Consider the following 13571-nt stretch of genomic DNA (forward strand, 5'->3'; position numbering starts at 1 on the left):
CCAGACCATCAGATACTGGCTTTGGAGAAGTGGCCAAGAGCTGAGGATGCCTCTCTGCAGGGATCCGAGCCCAAGACCCTATTAACCAGGGTCTCAAACAATTTTTAAGGAAAGACCCTCCTAAGCTGCACAAAACCCACTCTGTTTGCTGGCTTCCAGCTTGGGACCACGATACTTCAAGAGCAGGAAGCATCTGCCGAAGATCATCTTTTTTTTAGTCTGAGTTTACCCAGGAGGGGCTCAACCAATGTATTTCTGGATTGTATAAAGCCAGGGAAAGGCACAACATTAGCAAAAAGCCTGGCTCTGACGTGCATCGCCTTTTCCATGCCCTATTAAGGAAAAACTATGTGTTGTGTCAGCATTTCAGGGTCAGCATCGACAACCAGAGCCGGGGTCAAGCTGCACCCTGGTATAAAGCAGGGGCCTCGGTGGCATTTGGCAGCAAGGGAATGTCCCCTCTCCCCCCAGACGTGGCCTGGCTAAGCCAGTGGGCTCCGAGCTGCGGGCTTCGCAGCCGGGAACATTTCAGTCCCTTCCACAAATAGCAATGTGGGATTCCTCCCTCAGCTCCAGCCATCCCCCTCTGCAGCCCAAGCCAGCCAGCGCGGCTCCCAGAGATACGTGGTGATGCTCCGAGATGGTGTTTGCAGCCAAACGGGGTTGGATTCACCTCTGCTCCAATCCCTGCCGAAATGGAGGCTGGCAGCATCCTGAAAAAGCTGTGATGTGCCCGCACCCATCACCCCAGAGAGCTCAAATCTGGTCCAGTGAAGGGCCCTGGTGGGTTCCCAGCCCCAGCAAGGCTGGTTGGTGACTTGGATCTGCAGCAGACCCATGACTGTCCGTAAACCCCACGATGGGAACGGCCATTGCTCAGGTTTCTGGGGCTGGAGGGAGTAGGGGAAGGCGTGGCCGCCCTCAGGGACTGCAGCCCCGCTGTCCCCCATGTCCCCACTGCTGTTGTGAGGAGCCAGTCACGAGCCTTGCCCCGGGGAAAGGTGCTCGCTTTGTCCCCAAGGCCCCGGGTGGATGGAAAAACCTTCAGCCTCCCGTCTGCTCCCAGTTGTCATTAAAAACCCCACTGCAGCCCCCACTCTGGTGCGCAGCACTTGGATCTCCTCGTGCACTTGCAAAACATGTTCCCTCTCGCAGCTGTGGGCAGGAGCAAAAGCAGGGGATGCCCAGGAGGGGTGTTACCCCCGGACGTGGTATTTGGCAGCACCAGAGACCCTCCCCTCCCCGTGCCTGCGCCGAGGGCCCTTGCGGGTGCCAGGGGGTGAGTGGCAGGTTTCCTCGCTGTTGGGGGTGCTGACTAGGAGCAGGTTGGGGAATCAGGAGCTGTCCTGGCTCCCCTCAGCTCCTTTCATTGCCCAGACAGCAACATGGTTTATGGCAGCCGACGGCCATTGAACAAGCTCAATTAAGCCGGCATCCCAGCGTTTTCTCCCCGGGAACCTGGCTCAAGTTCAGAGCATCCAGGAGGGGCTGGCAGCCCTTCGCAGCAAAGGGGCCAGGACAGCCAGCGGCTTTCCCAGCTTGCAGGCGCGCTGGATTTTGGGATACCCCATGCTTTCCCTAAGCGATGGTGAAAGGTGGCACTGGGAGCAAATATCCTGCCTGGGAAGGTCCCCAGCTGCCATTACTGCTGCTTTTCACGTGGTAAAATAATGCCAGCACTGCAGGGAGATCCTGCAGGCACCCAAGGACCCTGCTGGCTCTGCGAAGGAAGAAAGAGTCAGGGAACAGCCTCGGGGTCATCAAAACTGCAGCCGGACAAATTGATACAGGCAGAAGCACAGGGCCTGCCCCTTCCTGCCACACCATTCCCCAGTGACACGGGGCATCCGTGGCCCGATCTGGCCTCTTCCACCTGCGCTCGCAGAGTGAGATGCAAACTGAATTTCTCGAGGGGGAGGGAGTTGAGGTAAAACCTCATCCCCATGGTCCCTCGAGCTCAGATACCTGCAGGATTTTGGGTTACAAACTGGGTCCCTGCTGAGGACAGGCCAGGCCCCCATCACCTCTCTGGATACGACACCTGAGGAGTTCAGAAACCTCCTTTGCAGGAGCCTGTTTCTTCTGATTTCTCTCCCTGAAAAAACAAGCCGTGGCACAGTCCTTGGGGCCATGCTACGGGGGGATTTCAACAGCTCAGCAGAGACCTTGTCTCTACCCACAACAAACCCCAGAAGAGCCCCTTGAGAGCGAGTCCTCACTGTGGACTCTCTTCTGAGCTCTGGCTCTGAGGACGCACCTCCTTCCCCATAAAGCTTTTTGGGGTGTTGGAGGGATGTCACTCCTGCCTCTAAAATCATCCCTTTCACAGCTTTTCTCCTTGCAGCTGTGGGCAGCAGGAGATGGAGCTGGTGCTAAATGAAAGGGGAACTATGTTTCTCAGCGGCAAGGAAGCTCTCCTGTGATGGGGTGGTTCCCAGGGGAGAATGTCTGCTACAGGAAATGGGGCACGAAGCAGAAACCTGAGCCGAGGCCCTGCTGTGGGCTGGGAGCTGCAACACGGCAACCCAGTGCTGCCAGGACCAGAGGAGGGGACCAGGATCACACGTACAAGAAGCCGAGGGCAGAAACTCTCTTCACATCCCTAACGGAGGGTGCTGAGCAACTTCCTTGTGTCCCTGAGAACGGGGCTGTTCCCCTAAAGCAGAGTAATCTGAACATGAACGATCCAAAATACCTACATGGATGAGTATCTATTCAGACCCATCGTTCAGACTTGTTTCCATCAGTTTTGCCCAGCTGGGATGAGGGCTGGGTGAAGTATGGGGCATAAGGCCCAACAGTTTGATGTGCTGACCCAACCTTGTGTCCACACGGCCTGTGAGGGGCCCCAAAACTGGGCCATCACCATCCTCAGAGGGACAGGCTGTCTGCCCCGCTCTCCCGAGGGCCTAACCCCCATCCAAAGCTCCCAGGCCCTGCTGTGACATCAAGAAACAAGAACAAGGTCAATATTCCAAGTTAAGCCTATGTCCCACCACCTTTTTGTACAGGAGCCGGAGGCCTAGAAAGGAAAAACATCCAAATCACCATCCCTACAACCAGCAATTTCATCAGACACGCCACAGAGTTAATGAATTTTCCCAGCAAGTAGCTGTGGAAAATGAAACCCAGGGTAGAGATGGACAAGATGAGATAGTTTGCATTAAACGAATGGAGACCAGTCCTGGAAAGTAATTCAAGTAGAGATATGATGAATTGCAAGCACCAGTTGTAAAGCATTTGTAAAGTCTGACTCAGATGGGAGTTTTATTGCAAGAGTTGGAGTATTATAGTTTATTGCTGCAGTTGGAGCAGCTGCTACCATTCGAGTTGAATTGCCATGTCTGTTATAAATCCCCTCACCGAGTTCCTCATGACTCTCTGGCAGCTCTGGAAAAGTTCCTGGGAAACGTGTCCTGCCCCTGTGGAGCCAGTTGCCTTACGGGGAGCCCAAGCCCTGCTCCGGCGAGCCCCTTCCCACGCGGAGCAGCCCGAGGAAGCTGTTGGAGCAGGGCGAGATGGAGTGGAAACACATTCGGGAGGAGCCGGGAGTCAGGGCCACATTCACAGGCTTTTTAAAAACATTTTACACACAGGAGCATTTACTGTTTCTTGGCTTGGCAAGGACATGGGGGACTAAGTCCAGCAAACCTTCCGGCAGCACAAGGTGGCACAATCCTGCAGGACAGGGAGGGGAAAGGGCACCATGTTTCCAGGCAGAGACAGCATTCAGCTGCCCCAATTCCATCTCCCTCCCTGCTGCTGGATTGAAACTGGGGCACAAACAGCTCAGGTCTATGCTGAGGACAAAAACCTGTGGTCTAGTGAAATGCGGCTCTGGAAACGTGCGTGTGAAGCTCCAGGAGGAGACTTCACACGTGTGAGAACGTGCTTAAAGCTTTTGAGTGACAAGGCTTGAAAACCAACACCCCTAAACTTCCAAATGGGCAAACTGAGAAGTTCTGCACCAGAAATTCTCTGGGCTTAATCCCCAAATTGCAGCAATCGCCAAGCTGTTACTGAAGCCCAGAAGGCCGCCCCACCAGCCTGACTCCATCGTAATCCTGGCCCATTACCTCCATTAAATCTGATAAATTGTTGGCAGCGTTTTAGTGGTTGTTCACAAATGGGTCCATCACTCTGACACTTTCCTTTGGGCATCTGCCTTGGTAAACAAGATTTGGCTTCAGTGCCTGGATTCACTTAAAGAACTTTAAGCACATTAGTAAATAATTTATACTTCCTTTAAAAACAGGAAATGAAATAAGGATGCTCAGTGTGCTATTTAGCTGGAAATTGTTCGGCTCTTTATTATTTAATGAACCGACTGGCTGCTAACAGAGGTCATTCCAGCAGCTCACACCCTGGCCCTATGGCTCTGTGCGAGCCACGTAAATTGAAACTTTAATGGGCATTTCAAAGAGAGCAGTTTGCCCTGGTAGTATCACTTGAAACCCATCAGCTTAAGTAAGTGATTCTTAATCAGCTTCCAAGCTCCGGGAAATAAGCAGAGGGCAGGAGGTGGCTGTTTTCCCCTGCGTACTGCATTTTACGATGATTTATGGGTGCATCTGGATCAGCCGCGCTGAGATAAGGCCGGTGGCAAGAGCCATTACCTGCTCTTCCACTGCGGTCCCCGAAACGGCAGCTGGTGGTTTGACCGCTCGCCGTGGTTCTGTGAGACAGGAGGATGTGGAGAGCTCAGGCCTCTGTCGAGATGGACCTGGGTGTGCATGCACTCAGTATGGGGAGAGAGCAGGGAAAAAAGGGTTTTTTTGCTCCGCTGGCCGACAAGCGAGGAACTGCGCAGTTTCTCTGTGCCCCAGCCCAGCACGGATCCCGCAGGAGGCATTTTTACTGCTTTATATTGAAAAAAAGTGGAGAGTGGGAAAGTGCCGCGGTGCCAAGTTTCAGACTCCTCGGTTCCTGATGCTGCTTTTCGCCCGAACCCTCGGCCGCACGTGGCGCCTGCTCTCAGCAGTGTCTCTGGAGCACTCAGGCTGCTGTAACAACGCTCGTGCCTCGTTAGCTCACCCGGACAAAGCCCCCCCCCGAGCTGATGGTGATCGCAGCTGCGGCAGCGTGGAGCCGATGAGGGCTCTGCTGTGTTTCTCCCGCTACCTCTTCATGCCGCTTTTGATTTTCTGCTAGGAAGCTGGTCCTTGAGGGAAGTAATACTAATGCCCCAAAGCACAGAGGGAAGAAACACAGCGTGAAACCTCGATGTGCCTTCTCCCTGCTGTGCTGCAACCTACAGCCTTATGCTCCTTTCTCCGCTAGGTAATGAGGTGATTAAAAGCCATAATTACAGCAGGAGAAATACAGCGCCAGAAAATTAAACCCCTTTCCTATTTTTCACAAAGACGTCGTGCCGCATCGGAGACTAACTGCAGAGGAGCTTTTCCTCCTGCCAGCAAACATTTCCTAAAATGGTCCAGAGGCCCAAACATCGTGGTGGGATCTTGGCCTTGCACACAAGCGCTCTCCCTCTTGCACGTGGCTGGAGGAGGATGTCTGGCTGCGGGCACACAGGTCTCTCCCCTCTGGGCTCAGAGTGGTGGCGTGTGTTTTCCACACCTCCCCGGCGCACATGTACCCTGCTGCGATGGAAATGTCACTCGTTTCACTGTTGTGAAAGGGGACAGGCAGGAGAAGAGCACACATGAAGCTGCAGCAGTTCAGTGGAGAAGACACAGGTGTCTTATTTACCTTTTCCACCTCACTGGTGTCTCGTTCCCCATGTCCCCCACACGCACCCCACGACTGCTGCAATCAGCTCAGCCTGCGTGGCTCCCCTTTCCTCCCAAAGAGGAGTCGTGCTCCTGTGGTTCCTAACCACCAGCAGCTGTATGGCCTAACACAAATCCCCATCTCTGCCATTCTTCACCCAAAGTTTAGGCAACAGTGTGGCCACACCTGGAGTGTTGTGTCCAGTTTTGGGCACCTCAATACAAGAGAGATCTCGAGGTGCTGGAGCGAGTGCAGAGGAGGGCAACAAAGCTGGGGAAGGGCCTGGAGAATAAATCCTGTGAGGAGAGATTGAAGGAGCTGGGACTGTTCAGTGTGAGGAGGAGAAGGTGAGGGGAGACCTCATCACTCTCTACAGCTCCCTGAAAGGACGTTGTAGAGAGGTTGGTGCTGGTCTCTTCTCCCAGGGAATTAGTGACAGAACAAGAGGGAACGGCTTGAAACTGCAACAGGGGAGGTTCAGACTGGGCATGAGGAAAAAATGTTTCCCAGCAAGAGTGGTCAGAGAGTGGAATAGGCTGCCCAGGGAGGGGGTGGAGTCCCCATCCCTGGGTGTGTTTAAGGGCCGTTTGGATGAGCTGTGAGGGGATGTGGGGTAGGGGAGAACTTTGTAGAGTCGGGCTGGTTGGACTCGATGATCCCGAGGGTCTTTTCCAACCTGAAGGATTCTGTAATTCTGTGAAAAGCACGGGTTTATAAATACACTTTTCAAATGCTTTCCCCCGCCCATGCTTCTAGTAATGGAAAATGTCAGCACTGGCCCCAGCTCCAACAGGAGAATTGCAGGCCGCCCGCTGACATCCCACGCTGCCACTGTGTCACTGGGGGATGGTCACGAGCCCGCCCTGGTGCTGGGCTCGGCCTGTGGCACCAGCCAGCAGAGCCTTGGCAGGCAGCTCCAGGCCGTCCATGCCAACGCGCACACCGAGCCCTGAACCCCATCGCTACCACGGGCAGCAGGCGGGAGCACGAGTATCAGGGTTTGAGTGGTTTCACTGGCCTCTTTTTTTTCCTCTTTTTAGTGCCGTTGGCACAGCTCTGCAGAGCTGCTTCCCCGAGGAGCGCAGGATCCACAGGGTTTCTCCACCTGGCTTCCTCCTGCGTGACGTTCACACAACCCCGCCTGTGGCCACCACCAGTCTCTGTGCACCCAGCAGCATGGCTATAGGTGCTATAGAGCCTGTTCTCATCATTCCCTCCTTTTCCTGCTGCGGGGCAGCCTGCAGCCCTCCATGGGCAGCCAAACGCAGCTTCTTCACCAGTCACCGGGCCAGGGCTGCAGATGAGCACCACATTGCGCTCACATCTGCGATGTCCTCGCGGGCCAAGACTCTCCAAAACGTTCCTTATTTTCACACTATTATGGCCAAGTGACAAAGCTCCGAATAAAACTACAGCGTTCTCAACAGCCTGTGTATAACGAGGCGATCAAACACCAGACACTGAGGTTGGGTGATGTGATTGATGGTGGCCATACTCAAACAATTTAACTGCCAGTTCGGCGTCTCTATAAACAGGCAACACCTACGCTCAGTGCTGCCCTCACCTCCGGAGCAGAGGCCGTGCTGCTTAAGAATGTGAAATCTGTTATGCTGCAGAGTGATAGTGATTTGGGGTTTTTTGGGGGGAGTCTGGGGATTTGGAGAATGTAGGATTTTCCCTACTTGGGGGAACAGGAGAGGAGTGGTGCTCATCCCTGTCTGATGTGACTGAAAGCAAAAGTGATGGTGAAAGATTCCTGGTGGGGAGCAATAAGATGCAAGGCCTGAAAGGGCCAAAACTCAGCAACGTTTGCTCTGTCTCCGAGACACTGAACTTCTCCGGGGAGCCATCTGTCTGCAAGGATGACACCTGCAAAATATTTTAAGAGAACCAGAGGCAAGTAACAGTGAAGCGACTTGGTAAGGCTGCAGCAGGAGTCTCGAGGCCCAGAACTTGGTCCCAGAGCTGCGCCTCGAAAGATTTCAGCCGTGTCACCTCCCTGTTGGGGCTAGGGGAAGCAAAACTGCTTTGCGACGCAGAGAATGAAGATGAAGGCATGAAAGAAGCAGCATCTTTACTTGTAATCCCACACCAGGGCTCCTCGGGGTGGTTTTCTGATCCAGCGCTGGCTCGGTGACAACCCAGGGCCAGCCAGCTGTGGTGAGCAGGGACGCTTCAGGCTCGGGACTGGCAGCAGAGCCGGGGCTGTTCATGAGCAGCCTGGCAATAACCTGGTTCTTGCTTTGCCCAGCTCCTGCAGGCAGTTCTCCACCCCCAAGAAACAGCAAGAGAGCAGCAGTGATAAAATGGCTCTTAGTCTAAGCACAAGGTCATTTTCTAGGACATGAAGCGGAATCCTCAGAAGCCAGCTTGCAAGAGACCCCTGAAGAGCAGAGAGACACCTGACCAGAATGCAAAAGCAGGGCCACAAACTTAACACCTTTTTTGTTTTTTCTTGTCAATCTTTTAAAAATAGCTTTAAAGGAAGGGTGAGCTGAAAGCAGTTAGCGGTTTGAATGGCTATTTGCCTTTGAAAACAAGCCGCTTCAGCAAAAATATCAAATGACTGCTATCCAGAAAGCTCCTATTTTCAGTTTCTCAGCTATTCACATCTCTAAATAATAAACATTCAAGCTGCAATACAACACAACTGTTTTGCAGGGGCTAATAAATAAATGAAAAGTATTTACCAAGCCTGCTTTTCTGTAGGAATAATACCCCTAACATCCTAGAATTATCTCCATCTACGTCTGGCTAGGACTTCAAATCAATAAATCGTCTCCTCATCCTCAGATTAGCTCAGTCAGATAATTTCGAAAGCGGCGGCAGCAGTTCCCCGCTATTAGTTGTAACAGCTCTGCCAGCTGAATTAACATGAGATCCCCCTTGTTATCTGAGAACAATCACACTCTGCCAGTGTCCTCGGGTAATAATTTGCACTGACCTCGACAACAATTTGTGGTAGTCTGAGAATGGGCTGCGACGCGGGTTTCCTTTCCAGGAACATTAACTGCCTGGCATTTAGTCTTCTCGCACCCGGCGTGGATCTCTGCTGCAAGAGCCAGGATGCGGCGACGTCGGTGGAGGGAAGCAGCGCTGATTTACGGAGCAGGGAGACCTGGCCCTGCGAAGCCAACGGCAATCAAAAGCCAACTAGTACGAGCCCATTCAAGAGACGAGAGCTGGGTTAAAAGAGATCACAACGGTAGATTTACCGATGCACCTCTCAGTCCAGCCACCTCTCTCCTCTGCTGCAATCCCTCTGATGACACTCTGAGCCAAGTCTTCAACACTCTCTCTTTCAATCTTACAACCACGCAGCTCCTGGGGCTGCGTCCTGCATTGCAGCAGGCTTCCACTTCACATCTGTGCAGGCTCTTCGCCAGAGGGATGCTCAAAATGTGGCATTTCTGTTCTGCTCAGAAGTCTTAACGTGTTAAAAATAGGTATTTATGAAGTTTAATACTTGGAATGAAACTTCTGTTCAAGCTCTGGCAAAAAAACCCACCTGTTTTGGAAAAACTGAAGGCAGATGCCATGAATCCCAGATGCATTGACCCAGAAGAGGCCCTTGGTACTGGGAGTGAGGAAGAAGTCCCCATTACAGGGAAGCCCAATGAGGCATCGGGGGCTTCTTGGCTCTGCACATGGCTGGTCTGCACCTCTACGTGCCGCTCGTGGGCTTCCAGCTCCGCACACGCAGTCTGCAGCCGCGATGCTCCTCGTCCCTGGGAGGAAACCCAGGAGTTCCCAAGGCCACAGCAGTGTGTGCAGGGACTCAGGGGGTCATGAGCCTCAGCTCTGCAGGGAGACAAAACTTTCCAGCAACGCTCACCAGGGTGTGGGGGAGTCCTCTACGCTCACCAGGGTTTGGGGGAGTCCTCTACGCTCACCAGGGTTGGGGGAATCCTCTACGCTCACCAGGGTTGGGGGAATCCTCTACGCTCACCAGGGTATGGGGGAGTCCTCTACACTCACCAGGGTTTGGGGGAGTCCTCTACGCTCACCAGGGTATGGGGGAGTCCTCTACGCTCACCAGGGTGTGGGGGAGTCCTCTACGCTCACCAGGGTTTGGGGGAGTCCTCTCCCAAGTTCCCACGCGACTGATTGAGGCAGTGAAGTGTTCTGGTTGACCTACTGCTACAAATCTTTAAAAGGTTTTGCCGAACCAGCGTTTCCTAATGAAATCTGCTTCATGAGAAAAATATCCCAATGGTTCTCACAGTTTGCTTTTTTGTTTCAGAAACAAGACTCAGCCCAGTGTCCCCCAAGGCCTGGCACCGGTTTGTCTCTGCTGCACTGCTACAGCCTCCAGCACAGAACTCACACCAGCTTTCCCTCACCGTGCTGCCTGCAAGGGGACGTGCAAAACCTGATTTGACGTATTTTTGCGACCCAGACAGATAAAACCCGGCCTGCTGGTACAGCACTTAACCCATCGAAGCGTTTTGGTCACGTGTGAACTGGCAGAGGGAGTTTATCCAGACCAGCGCTCCGTCCTACGGGGCCTTGGCATTCCTGGATTAGCACAAGGTGCCCTGAAGCTGGATTGACTCTATCACCAACCCACGGCCTCAGGAAGCCTCCTGCCACTTTCACGCCTTAACGAGTGATTAATATCTGGCTTAGTCTCAGATCTGCTGGCTCAAGCACCCCAAGAGGAGTGCTCAGATCCTTTCACTGAAATTCCCAGGAAGTCCAAGCACTCGCTGCTTCCCTGTCTTCCACAGCTCTGCCAAAAGGAGCTTCCCTCTGCAGAGTTCGTTGTCTCCCACCGTTACCGATGTTCTCAGTAACCACACGCGCTCCTCAGCCACAGTCCCCTCTTCACCTCTTCTCCTGCTGCCATACAGACCACCCCTTTCTCCTTTTTAAGGAGCAGCAATAATTTCTCATCTCATTCCCGAGAAAAATGCCAATTCTTAAGGTTTAAAATCAACTCTGCTCACTCCACAGCAATGCCTGCAGCAATAAACCGAGGGAGCATCAACAGAAAACCACACGATGCAATGGATCAAACCTCCCTTCTCAGAAACCAAGATATTCTTACAAAGGAGAATGTGAAATTAATAATGGAGTATATATTTTAAAAATCCTGTAACCGCACTTTTAAACGATCAGCCTCTCATGTCTCTTCACGCAAGTTTACTCAGCAAGTTAATTGGAGGTTGCTGTTTTCTGTCCACACTTGATGCCTGCAGAGTGCCCTCACTTCATCCTTCCCTCGTGTTAAGCAGGAAGGAGGCCCCAGTCTTAGAGAAATTAATTAGTGCAGTAATTTGCCCGGGACACAGAGGTGAAGCCGAATTTGGCCCACTCTGCAGGATTCAGCTGAGTAAAAACGACAAATAGCTGTGCTATGGGATTTAAAAAAGCTGCTGTCAGCATTCCCAATGCAACTAGACCTGGAAATTCATTCGTCTTTCAATAAACAATGGAAAAAGGAGAAGCAATTACAGTAGACAAAACTAATTACACCAGAGCAGAAGCATACCTCACAGCAATTGCTCTTGAAACTGCATTAAAAAAATCTAAACCAGACCCCACTCCATCAGAAAAAGGTAAAAATTTGTGAGCGAAATAAAAACAATTTCAAAACAGAAGGGTACTTTCTCATGCAGCTCGGTAACGCCCAGATTTATCTTGGTAAAGAGCAACAGACAGATAAAACCCGGCCTGCTGGTACAGAACTTAACCCGTCGAAGCATTTTGGTCACGTCCGAGCTGGCAGAGGGAGTTTATCTGGACCAGTGCTCCATCTTATGGGGCCTTTGTAAAGTTGAATCTTCAGGTGACACTGGCACTGCTCTGCAAAACAGGGTGCAGGGGCACAAAGAATTTGTCCAGGGAGGTTAACGTCGGGGCACGGAGCAGAAACGAGCTCCCAGCTCCTCAATCCAATGTTTTAATGTAACCGTTTCTTCCCCGATTGGGCCCATTTCACATTCATCTCGGTAACACCACAGCCACGACTGTGTTCATCGGTAACGCCGCTCGCTCAGCCCGACCTCTTCCTTCAAAGCATCTGGTTAATTTTGTTTCTGTCCTCGCTGCAAATCCAGAATGCAACGTAAAATAGTACATTCTCAGGCAGGTCGAAGTGTAACCGTGTATCTCCTGAGCCGTTCTCAGCCGTGTGGCGACATGCGGATGGATCAGCGACCCAAGCCTGAGCACCGGCCTCAGCTGTGCGCTCCCTCCCAGTGAGCGCTCGGAAGAAGCCCCAGATCTTCTCCATCTGGGGGTGTCCGTGCTGCCTGTTCTGCATCCAAGCACATTTTTGGCTGAAATGATCTATGTAGGTGCAAGAAGAACTGGAGTAGCTGGGGAAACCATCTGTGGAGCTCAGCTTGCAGACTCGAGGTTGAGTAGCTTCTACTTTCGTAGCGAAGATGAAGCACTAAAAACAGAAGCTGAATCACGTCTCCTTCACGGAAATACTGGATGACTCAGGAGAGTATTTAAGAAATATTCACGTGGTTATGTTTTTTTGTTGGGTGAAATGATGTAAGAGAATCCGCAGCCTTCTCTAAAGTCCATTTAATCCTTGGCCACTGCCCAGGCTGTCGAGCAGCCGGGACAGGAGCGGTGACAGTCCTTGTGAGAGGCGATGCCTGTTGAGCTGGATGGAGGGCGCCAGGCCCGTTTCCTCCACCGTGCCCTCTTCAGCTACCAGGTGTGAAATTCAGAAGACAGCAAAAGAGGGTTTTAAACAAAGTGGAGGAAGAACCGCTGCTTAATGCATTCGAGAGAGGCCGAGAGGCTGGAAAATCGATTGCAGGGAGCAAACTTGAAATGGGAAGAGGAGGAGGAAGGAGATCGGGCTGCAAACTGATCTGGCAGACACCGCAGTGTGCCTCATTCACTGGTGATGTGCTCTGGGCTCAGGATTCAAAAGCTTCCACAAGCCACTTCCAACGCACAAAGCAGCCAGTCTCTATAGTAGGTGTTTTCTTCCAAAGCGTTTTGGGCAATAGAAACAAGGCCACGCCAGAACAGTTTTTTGCGGACCGTTGAGGAGGTACCATTTGAAGCCTCGATGCTCTAATCTCGATCTCTGCGTCTCTGTGGCGGTTGCGCAGCGCCCACCCTAACGCACTGTCCAACACAGAGCTGCTGTGTCAGACCTGAAGCAGCAATCTGGGACCCGCAGACAACACAAAGTCCACAGCACTTGCTTTCTGAGAGGTTTCTGGCTGATTTAAAAGCTCTTCTTTGCAGGGAGAGCATGCAGAGATATACAGAGAAAGAAGCTTGCAGCCTGGAGAAGGCTCAGGGGATCTCACCAATGTGTATCAATACCCGAAGGGTGGGTGCCAAGAGGACGGAGCCAGGCTCTTCTCAGCCGTGCACAGGGACAGGACTAGAGGCAACGGGCACAGACACACACACGGGAAGGTCCCTCTGAACATCAGGAAACACTTTTCACTGTGAGGGTGACCAAGCACTGGCACAGGTTGCCCAGGGAGGTGGTGGAGTCTCCATCCTTGGAAATACTCAAAAGCCACCTGGGCACGGTCCTGGGCAACCGGCTCTGGGTGGCCCTGCTTGAGCCAGGGTTGGACCAGGCGACCTCCAGAGATCCCTGCCCACCTCAACCCGTCTGTGATTCTGTGGCCCTTGGCCAGCTGACAATCTCCTCAGCTTTCAAACAAAGCAGCGCCATATACTTAGAAAACTCGGTGATGGCTGTATACAAGAAATAGTTTTAATAATTTACTAGGAGATGCCTTTTTTTCACTCAGCCCATCTCAATTTTATCCCCCGCTGGGTCTGCTGCACGTGATCTAAACTAAACCGTGGTCTGCTACAGATAAAATACAATTCCAGGGTGTATTTTT

This window comes from Strix uralensis, chromosome 2 (assembly GCF_047716275.1).
Source record: "Strix uralensis isolate ZFMK-TIS-50842 chromosome 2, bStrUra1, whole genome shotgun sequence".
Taxonomy (NCBI): Eukaryota; Metazoa; Chordata; class Aves; order Strigiformes; family Strigidae; genus Strix; species Strix uralensis.